The sequence below is a fragment of the Equus quagga genome, chromosome 17, assembly GCF_021613505.1.
Source record: "Equus quagga isolate Etosha38 chromosome 17, UCLA_HA_Equagga_1.0, whole genome shotgun sequence".
NCBI lineage: Eukaryota > Metazoa > Chordata > Mammalia > Perissodactyla > Equidae > Equus > Equus quagga.
The window spans coordinates 58,988,757-59,005,704 of NC_060283.1; the positions used below are offsets into that span (position 1 = coordinate 58,988,757).

Sequence of the window (16,948 nt, forward strand, 5' to 3'; positions counted from 1 at the left end):
GAGGAAAACGGGCACGGACACAGAGGTCCGCAGTCAGCCTAGCTCTCCTCCTTTCAGCTAAAAATGTTAAAGCTGGGAGACACAAAAGGAAACCTCTTTCTGAAAAAATTTCATGGCGCTACCAGAGAGAAAAAGGTTTCAACCTGGCTATTTTTGTCAGACTCCCTTGGGTGTAGAACCAAGTTTAAACACAGACTTTGGAGGCATCAGTGTGGATAGTTAAAGCTCAAAAGAGAAGCTCCTTGGCTTTCCAAGGACCCTGTTCCAGGCACACGTCCCCAGAGACGGGCAACTGTCCTAAGAGATCCAAACCGCAGGAATGGCCTTGGAGCAGACGTGTCAGCGACTCCGGGATCAGGGTTAGTCTCACCACGTAAAGTGGGGTAGCTGGCACGCTGCTGGTCAGAATGGCCTTAGAATTCTGAGTCCCTCCCTCTTTCATATCCACGTGAAGATCTCAGCTGAGTCAAAAAGTTGGGCAGGTACGACTGTCACTTCACCCCACCCTTAGCTCAGAGAACAGAAATATAACCAGGACTGGAAACGGAGGATCCGAGTTGGATGGTTCCTCACTGGCCCCTACTGAGCACTGAGTTTGAGCCTGAAAAACTGAACGTTAGGCCTGGTTCCACCACTCGGGTTCTTAGAAAGGTCTCTTCACTGCTTCCTGTCCCAGTGACTCACGTGTACATCAGAGGTCCACACCACTTGCTCTTGACGGTCCGTCCCTATTCCCCTTTAAAGATCATTTAATTCATATATAATTAGCAAGTCTTCAGAACCGATAACTCTCCCGTCACGGGGCAGAGGCACAGACGAAAAGAGTACACTTAATGACATTTTGTTTTCAGATGTGTAAGCACATAATCCTTCTAAGCCACTAATTCATAGGGTTACAAAGAGCTACTCTGTTACATAGACTATCAATAGACTAAGAAGCAAAAAGAAAAGATTTTATTAAAAATCAATTTACTCATTTTCAACTTCAGTTTTTAATGGAAAACTCTGGACTCTCATCACAACCTTCGCGGCTGTCTATGGGCAGCAGCTGAAGCAGGCCAGCGAGACGGTCCAGGACTGTACAAAGTTTCCATAACTTCCAGTTGTGATACTGCCCACCCTCATTTAATGTGCTCCTATCTAAAACAAAAGGAGTGAAAATCACAGAACTAGTGACTGAGTCTGAAAGTGATAAGGACTTAAAAAAAAACCACAAAATCTCAGTTTCACCAAAGGCCGCTCAATGGTCTATAATAATTTTCGTCATGTCATCTATGAATGACGTCAGCTTTAGTTTGAGACACGATGGCCAAACCCATTTAAATAAGCCCTCAATCATACTCACTTTGTTGTTTTTATAAGAGATTCAGCTTTCAGTAGGATGCCTGGTGCTTTCTTGGCAGCAAAATTTCTAAAGTTCCATCAACTCTGGCTTCTTTTCTTAAATGAAGATAAACTGCATTTTCCCATGCAAAAGCAGTGCCACATACACTTCTTAAAAGATAAATTTAAGTGGCCAGTATCTCAATTTAGGACATTTTGATCAACATGGAGAGGCTTTGATTTTGAGCACAATATTTAGCTTTACCATTTGATTTCAATAGTGAACAATGGCATCTGGACTATCTCTCTCCGAACAGAGAGATATGATAGTTTGAAATTCATTCAATTTGAATTCATTAATGAATACCTGTATCATTGTTTTTCCGATACAACTGTATTTAATACCAAATGTTCTCATGTGGAACATCACAGTATAGTTTTTAATTTTCTTTAAATAAGCTAACATAACAATTTAGCTCAACTATGAAAAATGGTATATTTATAAAATGCTAAGTCCCTCTTAGAAGATTATCACACATCCCTAAACACCAGGACGCTGGCAACGTGGACAAACTTGGCAGGCTAACAAGTTGTCACAGGCACTATGACTCCAAGTCATTGTCCACTGAGCAAAGAAATTGTATGCCACGATGGCAAATTTTTGTTCAAACAACAAATAAATATGCATAGTAAATTAAAGAATGAACTCTTTTCCTAGCAATACTAGATGATTTATTAACATAGAAACAATGCATAACTGAATCCTAAAATTCTTTTTGCTTGTTTGTTTAAAAAATAGGCCAAAGGAATGTAGTATCTCAAATAAACATAGACAAAAAAAGGCAGTGTATTATTTAAAATATTGTTCTGCCAAAAAATATGTACTCTTAAGGAAAGACTACAATTTTGAGAGGCAGGATACCCAAATAAAATAATAAAATAATGAGCCTTAATTAACTGCCTTAATGCCAATGAAAATGATGCTACATCATTCCTTCTGCACAACAGAGAAACTTCTCATACCAATTCAACATAGAATTCACTGCCGTCCACTAACAAAGCAACAGAACCTGTTACCGTCATTACAACCACACAGCGCAGCCAACTATAAATCCAGCAACGCTTAAATAAAGAAATGTCAAGGGTTCACACTGGCGTGATTGTCCAGCTCAAACTAACAGAGTTCGTATATTTACTTGTGAGTTTGCTTTAAATGTAAAATATCTAGACAGTTAAGTGATGAAATATGTTCACGGATATTCAAGCACTGTGTTTTATGATCATTTTGAAATGAATTCAAGGTGGCTAATGATGATGTTGTACAGAGCAATGTAATTAGGAATATTTTACTTAAAATTGACTTAGCTCAACATTTACTGATTGCTCACAGAGTAGCTGGTACTGAACTTATTAGATGCACAGCAGTGGAGTTAGTGAACTAGCATGAAATGAAGACAATGGACTGCCTGACACACACGGCTTTACCAGTCGATTTAACTTATGAAAAGAATCAAACCATTTTATTTGGGGTCAGGTGGGTAAAATAACAGAAAAGCAGTTGGTTAACCAAGTTTTTCATTTTGAAAGTAATTAGTTGTACAGGTGTACCATTTTTACCTGCAGAATTTTTTTTTTTTAAAGCTTGGCGCCTAAGCTAACAACTGTTGCCAATCTTTTTTTCTTTTCTTTTCTGCTTTTTCTCCCCAAATCCCCCCAGCATGGAGTTGTATATTATTAGTTGTGACACGTGGGACACGGTCTCAGCATAGCCTGCTGAGCGATGCCATGTCCGCACCCAGGATCCGAATCAGTGAAACCCCACAGCGGGATCTTAACCACTCGGCCACAGGGCTGGCCCCGTGAGAATTTTTTTTTAAGTGATTTAAAGAAGGCTGGTGAGGACACAGTTGAGATGAGCAATTATCTCTAACATAAGGGAACCTGGGTTTACTGGGTAAACTGCATACAAATAATTGGGAGAAAGGAGGTAGTAACTTTTCCTCCTGATTCAGAAAGGCCTTCTAGAGGAAGGAAGCATGATCAAAGACTAGTAGGTGAGGAGATTATTCAAGGCTGAAGGGTTTAAGGGCAAGACAGAGAAAGGGCCAAGATAATGGAGCCTGAGAAGGCAGCATAAAACTCCATGTTAAATGAGAAACAGAGACATAATGGAAAATAAATTTCAATAAAAATAGCTATTTTTGCATTTTCTAATGATCAGTGATTTTTTGCCAATGCAAATTGAAAGGAGGGAGCAAAGGGAGGAAAGAAGGAAGGGAAAGGGGTGAGAGCAAAGAATGAAAAAGGAAAAAAGAAAAGAAGAGAACCGAAAAGTCAAGCTGTGTGATCTTATGATCTTATAAGTAAAATTATTTTCTCTAAAAGCCTTATTAACATACAAAAAGGAAAAAAGTATACAGAAATTTGCTTCCTGTGGTATGTTTTAATGGAAAACAAATTGTTTAAAACTCTCCCCAAAGTCCACAATATAAATTTAATAACTGACTGAAAGAGGAAATCCTGACCTCTTTATTTAGTGTAAATTTCCACAGAATTTCATTACACTGTGTAAGTAAAAAGTATCACAGTTAAAATACTCCCACTCAAAGCAAAGTTTCTCTCTCTTGAACAGGAAAGTTTAAGTTAGTAGAATAGAGTCAAAGTGTTTTTCTTAAAAAAGTTAACTGTGTTCACATTGCTCTAAAATTTTTAGTTCACTACAGAATTGCTCCCAATAAGCATCCTACATAATTTTTACAAGGAAATACCTACAGCCTTAGTTCCAAGTAACGGCAGGGGAGGGAAGTGGACAGAATATTACGCTGAGGTAGAAAAATAAAACAGATGCTCCCCTCTCCACCCACCTAGACAAAGGCTCGTCCCGTCCCACAAGGACAACTCGCAACAGTGGAGAACTCCCTTCCTCCTCACCTCTCTCCACTCCCACCCCCACACAAACTTTCCCACAGACCCTCTTCCTGGATTTTAGCTTTTGTGTATCACTTCTTACTTTGTGGTCCTTAACTGCTTTTGATGCCTGGTATCACTTCCCAGGACTGACAATTCCTTGAGAACATCAAAAGTTGTTTCTCAGAATACTCTGACCTGGAATTTCCCCCTGCCGTCTACCGCTGACAGATTGAAGCATTTGAAAGACTGCTAGTACCTGCGTTATATATGTGTACATATACACACACCATCAGAGAGAGTTATATTTTATCATTCCCTAATTTAATATATATATGTGGAATAAAGAAGGTAGGTATACATTAGGACATTTATACAACTTGACACATAAAAGCTTGTCTTTGGGGTGCTGGGACACTGCCTCTATGTCGAAGTGCAGTCCCTCACACTGTGTGTCACATCTGTAACACAACAGCTACTCATTTAAATGCTACATCTTCTAACAGAAACCAATCCCTCCAACTTTGTAAATTTCTTAAAGCCAGGGATCATGTCTGCTATTTTTCTGGTATTTGGTTACAAAACCCCCAGTATGATACCTTGCATCTGGCAGAAATTTAATAGATGCATAATAAATAAATAGGATAAATGTTCTCCTAAATGAAAAGTAAAAGCTAATTTGTATTGACAGTAAGAGTATTGAAGCCAAAATGCTTAGAGAAAGTCTAAGATTTAAATGTGAGTTTAAAGAGAATGGTGTGAAGGGAGGGGCAAGGTCAGTGAAATGATCAAAATACTGCCCGTGCATGAGGAGGTCTAGGCTGAGTAGATCAAGGCAACAACAATAGGAAAGGCATAGAGAGAGTTAAAGTAGCAAAAAGAACTAACACAACTGAGAGAATCAAATCTCCCTTAAAGAGCTGAATAGCATTTGAACTCATGTATCAGAGACAAAAGAGCTATGACTATTTCAGAATATTATCTTCAGGTTCATGCATTGACTAACGACTAAGCTAAATGACTACTTTCAGCACTGAGTATATATGGAGCTGGGGGTAGTGCTCCCATCAACTATAACTGTTATTTCAGATTCTTTATCTTAATCCGTCCAAAGGAAATTAAGCATTGAAAAGAATTCATTAACCAGAGTAATCAACTTGAATACTAAAATTCCCAAGTTGGTTTCTTATGGTCTGTCTCACATGGATATCAATGAATAATTTAAGGATGCACATATTGACATATATCCATTTAAGCAAATGTATTAACTACTTAATTTTAAAGTCCAAGGGTACAAGTATCGTTCTCAAAAGTAAAGGACTCTAGTCTGTTATCTAGTAGCTAATAAAATTCAACAAAATATGTGTCATCAGAAAACATGCAAAAATACACCAACAAGCATTTTTCTTCCTTCTCCCTTCTGATGTTTAGAAAATTTGCAAATTGATTTAAGCCAAAAGTGGTAAAGGAATGAAATTATTCCTTCAGGCTTAGAGGATTCTGCGCCAAGTTTCATTTCTGGCTGCATATTTTTAACCAAGTTCAAGATCCCTGAAAAGAAATACAAAAAAGAGAAAATGTCCCTTTAACCTCAGCGAAGCAACATTACTAGACGCTGCTATGGGAAGAGAAGGGCTTCTCTGCCCTGAGGTGGGTGTGCTCCCAGTGTTTGGTTTCCACTGGGAGGATGTCTGCTCCCTCAATGAGTCTGAAGTCGCTACCATGATGAGGTAATGGCTCTGCCAGTTTCACTGGGTCATGCTCTCTCAGCACATTCTTTCTCCTTCTCCTCCATGAGCAGGTGCTGTAAACAAGTCATCCTGAGAGAGCTGCCGCAGAGAATTAACACTCCTAAAATCGAACTTCCTGAGAACACTAGCTAGGCTTTTGGTAGTTTAGACATAACTAGAAGCTTAAAGCAGCACAGACAGCTGGAAAGAAACAGGTTATTTGACAAGGGGGGAGGGTGGGACTGGGGATAAGAGAGGAGAAAAACAAAGAAAATGAATATTAATGTAATCAAAATCAGTTTTTTAAAAACGAAGCTCAATTTTTAAATTGCTTAGATCTTCAGATGTATGTTAAACAATTTTCTACTTGGGGCAAAATAAAAAAAAACTTTCATAAATTATTATAGCAAACTGTGAAACACTACAAATTAAAATTAAATAAATCATGAACAGATAAACAGCATGTACTGCTGATCCTAAAGGCACAATAGCTCTGATAAGATGCGAATCATGAATACGGATATAAACCTATGCTAACCAGATAAAATTACCAGGAAACCGATGTTAAAATACACACACACACAAATATAATGTTCTTTATTGAAGGAAAAAAAATGCCTTTCACCATTTCTTGGGGAGAGGATGCTGTTGTGTATGAAGAGGGCGTGACGGAAATACCTATGATTTACAAACACATATAGATTTCTACCAAAATACATAGACACCTATTGCCTGGTTAAACAGGTATTTTGTGCCACATTCAGGTGAAAGGCTGTAATCTTCCTGTTGGGCATTATACAGAGCTTTTATTTATTTAATCTATTTCCATTACCAAAAGAATTCTAATCGCCCACAGTGAAATGACAGGATGACACAGCTGTGCTTTATTCTGGGCTGGTACCTGCAGCTCAAGCATGGGACATTTTGCATAATGTGGCTCCCGTAAAAGGCTTTGTTCTCCATCGCCTCGCTGCGGCTGCAAAGCTCCGTTTCAGTTTGGAGTCATTTATTCTCTCACACTGATCATTTCTAAATAAATTAAACCTTTAACATTTTAGTTCCTTACCAACATTCATCAATCCCTGTGCCTTGCATTCAAAATTACAGACCACGCAACAATATTCTTTTTGTTTTGCACTACAGACTTCATTCACACCATAATCCCCTAACCCTTGAAGATAAATTTTTAAAAATTTGTCTTTGAGTATCCACTCCCTCTTATAATATTATGTATATGGGGTATCATATATGTGTACATGTATAGGTGTGTATGTGGTGTGCACAAGTGCACACGTGCGCATGAGTGTGTATGTGCCTGCGTTTATACAAAAACCCTTCACACGGAGTCAGTTTTAAAGGGTCTATGTCCTGGAAGCACCATGCTAAGGGCTTACAGCAGATGGCACACAGCAATGGTTACAAACCGCCTCGTTGCTAATGAAAGCTTTTATTTTCTGACAAAACCCCGCAGCCCTGATGCCAGACAGTATAACGTCAATTTCCAGTTTTCAAGGATGGTTTTCTCTGATCCATCCACTACTACCTCCCCCCCCCCCCCGCCCCCACACACACCCAAACACAGACTTCCCCACTCCTGGCTCCTCTCACACACTCCTTCCTTAAATTTCCATCCTTAGACAAAAGAAGAGGTTGGGGAAGGAAGGCACCTGGCACTTGCAGCCCCAAAAACCCTTTTAAAAAGAAAAGGACTAGACGGACCGTAGATGCATCTTTCCACCCTCATCGTTTAAGAAGAAAGACATGTGGACGCTCCAGCTCATCCGGGCTCATTTTTTTCGTGTACTGCTCTCCAACACGACCAGACACTGATATTTCATTTTCCTAAAATTATGCCTATCAATCTTCTCCTTCCAGCTATTTCTGGAAGAATTACAGGGGAAATGATTTCAAACTGACAAGGCTTCCCTAACACTCATTTGTCAGTGTGCAGGTCTCCGCAGGTGGGCTGGACAAAAAAAATCCTCTCCCTCGGATTCCTTTTTTTCTATTATCTTTGTCTAATTCACTCTTCGTCTTTGTACAGCTCAGGTAATATTAGTTCTCTATACAGACATCCAAACCCGGCCTAAGTTTCTGGGCTTTTCACAGTGGTACCTAACGAGGTCACACACTCTTCTACCAACCCAGAGCCCAGGGAGCAGCGCCCTGTCCCCTGCTTTGTAGTGACACCTGGAGAGGCTGGGCCTGAGGATCCGCCAGGTGGGTGATAGGACCGCACGGACAGCCTGTGCCTACTTCCCCGGCAGAGACGAGACAACTCCCTCCTTCATACGCCTTTCCAGGCTGAGGCTCTGTCTACAAGGTGAACAGGCAGAGAAAGGGAGAGGCCTCTACAGAGAACCAGAGGTGGGAAAGGCTTTCTTACCTGCGCGCAGAAAATGGATGTGCCCGTGGTCGCCGCTGCCACCGCTCACGACCCGAAGACTAACGCCCTCCAGAGAGGGGGGAAATGGGGAGACGGGACCGGGGAAGAGGGAGAAAAGGAAGGAGGAAGAGGGAAAAGCGGGAGGGAGGAAAAGAGACGAGGAGTAGGAGGATGCTACCGCCGCGGCCACCGAGAGTCCGCGCAGCCGGAGCTCCGGCCGGGTCTGAGCACCGCCCCAGCGCCGGCTCCGGCCCCGCCCGCCCCCAGGCCCGCCCCCAGGCCCGCCCCCAGGCCCGCCCCCAGGCCCCGCCCCCAGGCCCCGCCCCGCTCCGGCCCTGCTGCGGTGTCCGGGAGGGGGAGCGCGCCTGCCCTGTCTCCGCCGCGGCCAGCCCGCCGCCTGGCGGGGACGACGAGGGTGGCAGCCTGACAAACTAGGGCCACTTGGCCGCCTGGGGGTGCGGGGCCCTCTCCAGAGGAGTCCCCCTCCACTACCACCACCACCGATTTGAGACCAGCGCCCTCCGGACAGAGGCACCCAGCAGACCTTCTCCACTGACGTCCTTGGGGAGGTCGGGGGTCAGCTTTAGCCCTTCCGGAGGAGTCCCCCGTAGACGCCCCTTCTTTCCTTCCTCTGTCACTGTTGGGCGGGGTGCCCGTTATCCCTCATCGGGGAAGGCTTCCTGGCCTTGCCCCCGCGAAGCTAACAGTTGCGTCCAGAAACGACAAAGGAAAGGGTTGAGAGAATTCTAGACCCAGCTCTAGAATCTATCGCTACTCAGATTCATTCTTTCAAGAAATGTTTATTGAAATCTCCTATGTGTGAAGCACTCATCTGGGCACTGTGGGAACATCAGTAAATAAAACAGACTCCCCTGCCCTTGGCCCCCCAAGTCCCTGCCTTCGTGGACGGTACGCTCTGGAAGCCAGATGTGGGATCCAGAGACAGCTCATTTAATCCAAATCTCAGAGTATGAATGTGTCAAATGAGGGTTAAAAATGTCAGCCCCATCCTTCTGGCGTGTTTAATATGAGGATATATTTACATAATAAATAAGAAGAGTCTGTGAAGACTAGGGAGAATGATGCAAGTAGAATTAGAGAGCAGAGAAAATGCCGACCTTGAAATGTCACCATTTAAAAAAGCACCTCTGAAATGCTTTTGAAAGTTAAAGGTCAACTAAGAATGCGGATGATTCTTTGCCTCAGAATCTTCAGAATCAGACAACAGCATTTCATTGTAAGTAAGAGAGGAAAGATGCAACTTAGAATGACTCCCATCTTCTCTATGTAAGTGCTGGCAAGGTGTTTTTATGGTCAGCCAAGGTGGTGAGGTGTGGTTTGTATAGTTTCAACAGTGCTGATGAAACAGCTGTCATAATTTGGTTTTGGCACTTCAATTAGCCGTAAAAATCATAGCACCTTAGAATATTAGAGTTGATTTCTTAGGCATTTGTTCCACTTCCCTCAATTTTCAGATGGAAAAGGAGACCCGGTCATGGGAGGTTGCGAAGATTAGAAACCATAATAGGGCAAGATCTGAAATCTTGGCCTCCAGAGTCACAGCCCATATATTGCTTCCCTTTGCCCAGCTTCATCCCATGTCCCAGTGACACTGGCCAAGAGGTTGGAAGTATCAGGGCACACTCAAGGAGCAAGGAGTTTGGAGGAGTTAGGGCTCCTCCTCAGGACATGGCTTGCTTGAGAAGAAGGTCTTAAGAGACTGTGAAATGATGTATAGCATATGGATAGAAGGAAGGAGTGAGAATCCTGCTAGGGTGTGAGAGGTTGATGTTCATGACCTGGCACGCAGCTGCAGATGCTCGCTGAGAGTTTCTCTTCAATGCTGTACGGTCCAATTACTGAGCGTCTCTCAGTTCGTGTCAGGTCTGTGCTATCTGACGCAAGAATCACATTCCAACAAGGAAGGTGTTCCTTCTGCCTTCTTTCGCTTCAGGCAGAATTACCCTGGGTCTGCATCAACTCTGAGCTTAAAGTAAGCAGATGCAACTTCTGACATTGAACACAATCCTGTCCATCCTCACTGTCTGCAAAACTAAATATTGTTTTGATGACTCCAGCTTTAGTCAGTCTTGGAATCAGATATTGCGAGCAGTATGGTCTTATTCTTCTTTTTCAAAATTCTTTTGAATCATCTAGTCCTTTGCATTTCCATATAAATTTTGGTGTCAAGTTCTTGAAACTTGTCAACTTGTATAAAAATAATGCTGTTTTTTTAATTGGAATTGTGTTGAATTTATTGTTCAATTTTGGCAGAATTACCGTCTTAATATTCAGTCTCCCAATCTGTGAACATGATATAGGTCTCTGTTTAGGTCTTCTTAAGTTTTTTAAAAAATTTATTAAAAGGTTTTATTTCTCAAAGCAGTTTTACTTTTCCAGAAAAATTGAACAGAAAGTACAGAGAATTCCCAATATGCTCCTTTCCCCTGCCTACAGTTGCCTCTATTATTAACACTTGCTTGGATGTGGTGCATCTGTTAAAGCTGATGAACCAGTAGTTTTGCACCAGAACACTGCTGCACAGTTAGTGGGACAGAACACGAATACAGCAACAACCAAGGTAAACCTCAAAGACATTTTGCTAAGTTAAAGAAGCCAGACAAAAAGACTGCTTATTGCATGATTTCATTCTTAGGAAATTTTAGAAAAGGCAAAACAACAAAAACAGAAAGTAGATCATTCACCTTATGCCTAAGGTGAAGAGCAGAAGTGACAATTGACTACAGTGAAGGCAGTCTCTGTGATGTTTCTAGTGTTCTAGTGGACTGTTATGGGTGCACAACTGTGTAAACTACTAAACCCATCGGATTGTGTACTCACAATGAGTGAATTCCATAGTATGAAAAGCGTATCTCAGCAAATCTCTTAGGAAAAAATGCGTACATTGCTGTTGTTAAGTGGAGTGTCTTATAAATGTCAATTACGTCATTTTGCTTAATATTGTGTTTATGTAAATATCCTTGTAGATTTTCTCTTTATTTGATCTGTAAGTGGAGACAAGGGTGTTGAAATTTCCCGCTTTGATTATTGATTTGTCTAGTTCTTCTTTCAGTTTTCCTGGTAACATTGTTTTCCGAAGTCCACTTTGTCTGACGTTAGTATAATCACTCCAGACTTCTTTTGGTTAGGATTTACATAGTACATCTTTCCTTGCTTTACTTGTAAAATTGAGATATAATTCAGATATCACGAAATTCACCCTTCCAAAAAGTACAGTTCAGTGGGTTTTAGTATGCTCACAAAGTTGTGTAACCGTCAACACTAACTAATTTCAGAACATTTTCATCACCGTACAAAGAGACCCCACACCCACAGCAATTTATTCCCCCTCCCTTCCTGCCCTCAGCTTCTGAGAAATGCCGCTTTACTTTCCGCCCCTATGGGTTTGCCTGTTTGGACATGTAATATCAATAGAATCTCACACTATGTAGGCTTTCGTGCTTCACTTCTTTCACTTAGCATAATATTTTCCGGCTCATCTATGCTGTAGCATGGAATAGTACTTCATTCCTTTTCATGACTCAATACTCCTACTGTGGATATACCACATTTTGTCCACTGATAAACACAGTTGAGGCACACCTGGGTTTTTTTCTACTTCTTTGCTATTGTGAATTGTGCTATGTACAATTGTTTACAAGTTTTCGTATGGATATATGTTTTCAGTTCTCTTGTTTTTATGCCTGGCAGCGAACTGGATTATATTTTAACTATATCTTTAACAATTTGAGTAGCTGCTAAACTTTTTCCCAAAGGAGCTGTACCATTTTACATTCTAACCAGCAATGTATGAAGGTTTCAGTTTCCCCTCATCTTCACCCAAATTTGGTATTGCTTGTCTTTTTTGATTATAGCCATTCTAGCGGGTGTGAAGTGGTATCTCACTGTGGTTTTCAGTTACATAGCCCTAATGACTAATGAGATTCAGCATCTTTTTATGTGCTTATTTATATGTCTTGTTTGGAAAATTGTTCAAATCTTTTACCCATTTTGAATATTGAGTTAAATGTGTTTTTATTGTTGAGCTGAAAATGTTCTTTACACTTTACATTTTGGATAAAATAGTTACCAGATATATGATTTGCAAATATTTTCTCCAATTCTTTGAGTTGTCCTTTCACTTTCTTGATACTGTTCATTGAAACACAAAAATTTTTAATTTTGATGAAGTCTGATATATCCATTTTTTTCTTTGGTTGCTTGTACTTTTGGTGTCATATCAAAGAAATCATTATCCATTCCAGGACCGTAGAGATTTATACTTTTTTTTCCTAAGAGTGTTATACTTTTAGTGCCTACACTTACGTCTCTGATTCATTTTGAGATAATTTTTTACACGGTGTGAGCTACAGGTCCCACTTCATTGTTTTGCATATTGATAACCACTTGTCCCAGTACCATTTCCTGAAAACCATTCTTCCCAACGTTTAATTGTCTTGGCATATTCTTTGAAAATCAACTGACCACAAATGTGCGAGTTTATTTCTAGAATCTCATTTCTCTTCCATTGATCTATGTATCCATCCTTATGCCACACTGCACTGTCCTGATTCCTTTACTCTGTAGTAACTTGAAATTGGGAACTCCTAGCCTCAGTGGTGGAGAGCACACTGAGCCTGCAGGTCAGTCTGAGAGCACTGCTGCTGGAACCATATTGAGTCTTCCGATCCACGAGCACAGAATGTGCTTCCATTTATTTAGGTTTTTATTAATTTCTTTCAATGTTGTTTTTAGTGTACAAGTCTTACACTTCTTTTATCAAATTTATTTCTAAGTATTTTATTCTTTTTGATGTTATTATCAATAGAACTGCTTTGTTAATTAGATTTTTGGATTGTGTGTTGATAGTTATAGACGTATGATCTTATTTTCTGAAATCTTGTTGAACTCATTTATTAGCTCTAATAGTTTGTTTGCTTGTTTTTTTTCTTTGGAATCCTTAGGATGTTCTGCATTCAAACCCATGTCATTTGCGAATAGATAGACTTCTTCCTTTTTAATCTGGAGGTCATTATTTTTTTTTCTTGCCAATTTCCCTGGCTAGAATCTTCAGTACAATGCTGAATAGAAGCAGTGAGGATCTACATCCTTTTCTGTTGCTGTTTTTTTTTAGAAGAAGAAGATTAGCAGTGAGCTAACATCTGCCACGAACCTTCCTCTTTTTTTTTTTTTAAGATTTTTTTTATTTTTTCCTTTTTCTCCCCAAAGCCCCCCAGGACATAGTTGTGTATTCTTTGTTGTGGGTTCTTCTAGTTGTGGCATGTGGGACGCTGCCTCAGCGTGGTCTGATGAGCAGTGCCATGTCCGCGTCCAGGATTCGAACTAACGGATCACTGGGCCGCCTGCTGCAGAGCGCGCGAACTTAACCACTCGGCCACGGGGCCAGCCCCACGAACCTTCCTCTTTTTGCTGAGCAAGAGTGGCCCTGAGCTAACATCTGTGCCCATCTGCCTCTACTTTGTATGTAGAACGCCTGCCACAGCATGGCTTGCTTAGTGGTGTGTAGGTCTGCACCCGGGATCCGAACCAGCGAATTGGAGTGCGAAAACTTAACTGCTACACCACTGGGCCGTCCCCCCTCTACGTCCTTTCCTTCTCCCTGATTTTAGAGGTATGTATTTCAGTCTTTCACTAGTAAGTATGATGTTAGCTGTGGATTTTTCATGGATATCCTTTACCAGGTTGAAGAAGTTCCCTTCTATTCTTAGTCTGTTGCGTGTTTTTATTATGAAAGGATGTTGGATTTTGTCAAATGCTTTTTCTATATGAGCTGAGATGATCATGTCATTTTTGTCCTTTTTTGTATTAAAATGGTTTATTGTATTGATTGAATGTGTTGAAACAATCTTGCAGTCCTGATCACACTTGGTCACGGTATGTAGTCCTTTTTATATGTTGGATTTGAATTGTTAGTGTTTGTTGAGCATTTTATTTATATATTTATATTTTAAACTTTTTGTGTATTTGAATATAAAATGCCTCTCTTATAGACAGCATATATTTGAAAAAAGTTTTTTAAATCCATTTTGCCAATATTTTGCAATTTTTTCCATCCATTTACATTTAATATCATTACTGACAAGGCAGGATTGACATCGGCCATGATGCTACCTGTTTTCTCTGTATCTTATGTCTTTTTTATTCCCCTATTGTTTTATTACTGACTTCTTTTTGATAGATACTTTATACTGTACCATTTTTCATTCTCATTTCTTTCATTATGTTTTTCCTTTATTTTCTAATAGATGCCCTTGGGATTATAATCAACATCTCAGTTTATAGGCTTAGTTCAGATTAATACCAATTTAATTTCAACAATATGCAAAAGCTGTGTTTCTGTACAGCACCGTTTCCTTCCCTCTTGTTTGTCCTACTAGCACCATGGAATTACATCTTTCCACATTGTGTGCCCATCAACATGAATTTATTTTTATCGCTTTTGAAGTTCTTTTAAATCAGAAAGGAGAACTAAAGAGTTACAAACAAAAAATACATTTGTACTGTCTTTTATATTTACCTGTGTGGTCACCTATTCCAGTATTCTTGTAGTCCAGGTCAGCAGGTGACAAATTTTCTCAGATTTTTATTGTCTTTAAATTTCTTATTTTGCCTCTCTTTTTAAATGGCACTTTCACTGGTAATGCAATTTTAAGTTGATAATTATCTTTCTTTCAGTACTTTAAGTGACATATTTCCATTGTCCTCTGACTTGAATATTTTTTGATGAGAAAACTATAGTCATTTTTTCCCCTCAATGTGTAATTTTTTATGGCTGCTTTTATCATTTTCCTTTATCACTTTAATTATGATGTTCCTTAGTATGTCGTTTATGTGTTGTATGATGTTTATCCTCCTTTGTGCTTTATGAGCTTCTTTAGTCTTTGAGTTTATAATTTTAAAAAATTCCTGTCCAATATTTCTTTAACATCTTATTAGTATTTACGTGGTATGTAAAATACTAAAATATATGGATATTTAAGTGCTCTTATTTCATATGTCAGGGAGATTCTGTTAATTTTTTTCAGCCTTTTCCCTCTGTGTTTATGATTGGAAAGAATCTATTCTTGTGACTTTAGATTCACTAATTTTTTTCTCTGCATCATGTAATCTGCAGTTAATCTCAGACAGTTAAATTTCCATTTCAGATACATCTGGAAGTTCCATTGTTTCTGATTCTTCCATTTTTTTCTTCACTGTGTTCATGTTTTTCTTTAAATACTTGAACACTAACATTTTTGCCTTTTTAAGATCCTTTCGTTCCTACTTCCATCATCTCTCTTATTTCTGCTTCTTTTACTTTTGAGTGATATTTCTCTCGGTTGTAAATCATCTTTTCTTGCTTCTTAGCTATCTACTAATTTTTTATTGGATGCTGGACATTTATTTCTAATATAAGCAATTAAGTTGAAATCCTCTCTAAGTACAGTTTTAGTCGCATCCCACCAATTTTATGTTGTATTTTTATTATCTTTAAGTTCAAAATATTTTTTTAATTTCTCGTGTTTATAATTGTGTCATTTAAGTTTGAAGTATTATGCTGTTTAATATCCTAGCTATCTTATTTTTATTGATTTTTAATTTATTTGCTTCTGTGGTCAGACAGCATACTCTGAATGAAATTTTTCAGCCTAGCTGTCCCCTAGACAAGGTCATAAGGCGTTTTTCTATGTTAATTTCAAGAAGCTTTTTGATTAGATTCTACATTTAGATGTACTGTGTACCTGAAATTAATGTTTACCGGTATGATACAAAAGTCAAGGTTCTTTTTTTACCCATGAACTTCCTATTTGCCCAGCACTATTTATTGAAAATACTCTCCCTTTTCCAATGATCTAAGTGTCATTTTCATCCTAATTCAAGTATCTAATATGCATGATTCTGTTTCTGTTATTTCTATGTTGTTCTGTTCGTCTACGTGTCTATTCTTGTGACAATAGCACACACTATCTTAATTACTATAGCTTTATTGTAAGTTTTGCTAATTAGTAGAGTACATTCTCAAAATGGTTCTTCTCTAATATTGTATTCTCTTTGAACCTATACATATTCATATAAAATTTGGAATTAGTATACCTAATTATATATTAGATTGAGTCTATAGGTCATTTTTGGAAAAACCAACAACTTGAAATATGTCTTATTTAATACATCTCAATAATTTCATTTAGTTTTGTATGTAGAGGTATTGCATATCTTGCATGAAGTAATTTGTAGGTATTGACATTTTCCTCTTAGAAATGGTATCATTTAAAAAATTTTGTTTCTAATTATTTTTGCTTATATAGAAAAATGTAATTAACTTTTATATTGCCTTTGCATCCTGTGAAATGAATAATATAAAAACCTTCAATTTTTAATTGTAAAATTTTCCTGAGATTTTTTTTAGAATTTTGCATTCACAGTCATCTTATGTTTTATTCTTTCTTTCCAATCTTTATAAATTTTACTTCTTTTTCTTGGTTTTTGTTATTGGCTAGGACCTCCAGAACATTGTTGGATATGAGTCATGATATTGCACACCTTTGTCTCCTTCCTTATCCCAGGAAGAATGCTTTCAATATTTTACCATTAAGTATGATGC

The 16,948-nt window shown here is 39.0% G+C and overlaps 1 protein-coding gene across 30 annotated transcripts in view; it reads right to left on the minus strand.

The window, feature by feature from the left end:
* Positions 1-8,572, minus strand: part of MAP2 (microtubule associated protein 2) — a 300,372-nt gene extending 291,800 nt beyond the window's left edge. For all 30 annotated transcript variants that reach the window (XM_046643368.1, XM_046643363.1, XM_046643350.1 and 27 more), the window contains exon 1: positions 8,347-8,572. The gene's annotated coding sequence lies outside the window, so the exon portion shown is untranslated. The remainder of the gene's footprint in view (positions 1-8,346) is intronic.
* Between the last annotated feature and the right edge of the window lie 8,376 nt (positions 8,573-16,948).